The sequence below is a fragment of the Octodon degus genome, unplaced genomic scaffold (assembly GCF_000260255.1).
Source record: "Octodon degus isolate 3935 unplaced genomic scaffold, OctDeg1.0 scaffold00081, whole genome shotgun sequence".
NCBI lineage: Eukaryota > Metazoa > Chordata > Mammalia > Rodentia > Octodontidae > Octodon > Octodon degus.
The window spans coordinates 7357932-7359504 of NW_004524657.1; the positions used below are offsets into that span (position 1 = coordinate 7357932).

Sequence of the window (1573 nt, forward strand, 5' to 3'; positions counted from 1 at the left end):
AATAGGACATCACATCTGAATCTTGTACAGCAATTAACCACTAGGAAGAATGTATGCAATGTGTTAATTATTGAAACTGTTCCACCAGTTTGATTTGAAACTGTCTCATTGCTATTTGTTTCTCCATAAAATTATGGAAAAAAATAGAATCAAAAGTTAGAAACATTTATATTCCTAGAGTACCTGAGAGTCTAGTAATGTGATTTATGTTTTAACAAATGTTTTTGAGTGATTCACAGTCCAGTGCTTCATGCTGCTAGATCACACTTTAGTCTTTTGTATAACTCCTCCCTTCATGTACTCCCCTTGGTTGCTTCTGAAATAAAAATATTCTATAATATTAAAAAAAGAAGTTAGTGCATTACTTTATAAAGAAATGATTACACAGAATCATTTATGGAGATTTTTGTGAAGCAAGAAAGCTGAATTAAAAAAAAAAAAAGAACAGACAATCTGATCATTCTAGGGAGGCTCCCTGTACAAAGGACAGGAGCTAGGGTGCCCCGAGAAAGGTGTTAGTTTGGAAGATGGAAGAGACGATCTTCCCTGTGGCATTGATGGTGCCTTCACTGTCTGAGCTGGACTCAGAGTGGCTGCTCCCAGTTTAGGCGTCCTGGCCTGGGAGGATGCTGATGCAAACACAGTGGAAGGGTAGTGAAGGGACAGGCAGTGAAGAGGCCGCTCAGGGAAGTACTTCCAGAGACATAGAGGATAGGCCCCTTGACTCTTGTCATCTGGGTCAGGGTCTGGTTTCAGTCTTTTCATACTATTGGCACTCTCTGAGCTCTTGTGCTTTACAGCTCCTGCCAGTAACTTTGCCTGGGAGAACTTGTTCTTGGTTTCTATTGGTTTCACAGGCAGTTTCTTTTCCACTTCTTGTTTTCTGCAGATTCCAACCTTGTTGAGATTACTTCTGTATTTCTTTAGTTCCTTCAGTTCTTCTCTTTGTTGCTTTTCTATTAGTTCCTGCTGCCGAGAAACCTCTTCAAGGAAGTTGGTCTCATCTTCATCTAAGCCTCTTACCATGTTTTTGAATTTGAATACTCTTCATACTCCTCTTGCCTCCTCTCTTTCTTTCTTTTCTTTTTCTTTTTCTTTTTTTTTCAGAACTGGGGACCTTGTGCTTGCCAGACAAGTGTTTATTCTTCTGAGCCATCTCGCCAGCCCCTGCCTCTTCTCTTTCTGTTCTCGTAGTCTTTCGTAGAGAGACCGAAGGTCATAAACCTCCTCTGGACATTCTTTGGGATCTTTGGGTTTTCGAACCTTCTCTCATTCTTCTTTTCTCCTTTTGTGCCGTTCATCTAATTCTGCCTCAGACACAAACCTCTTTTTGACAACAGGGTTACCATCATCCCTGTCATCCATAATGCAAAAAGTCAATCTACCAGCGTGCAGGAGGCAAGACTCCTTCATCTTGGCAGCGCCGACCCCAAACCGCCACTGCAAAGGCCACTACAATCTTTTTTTTTTCTACAGTTTTATTGATAAACATATAGCAATGAGACAGTTTCAAATCAAATCGGAAGTACAGTTTCAACAAATAATACACTGCATATATTCTTCTTAGTGGTTA

General features: G+C 40.4%; 1 protein-coding gene and 1 pseudogene across 1 annotated transcript in view; one reads left to right on the forward strand and one right to left on the reverse strand.

Moving 5' to 3' along the window:
• LOC101571369 (transmembrane protein 45A-like) overlaps positions 1–1573 on the forward strand; it is an 84891-nt gene that overhangs the window by 77271 nt on the left and 6047 nt on the right. The window lies entirely within an intron of this gene.
• On the reverse strand, positions 494–1365 carry LOC101569487 (annotated as a pseudogene).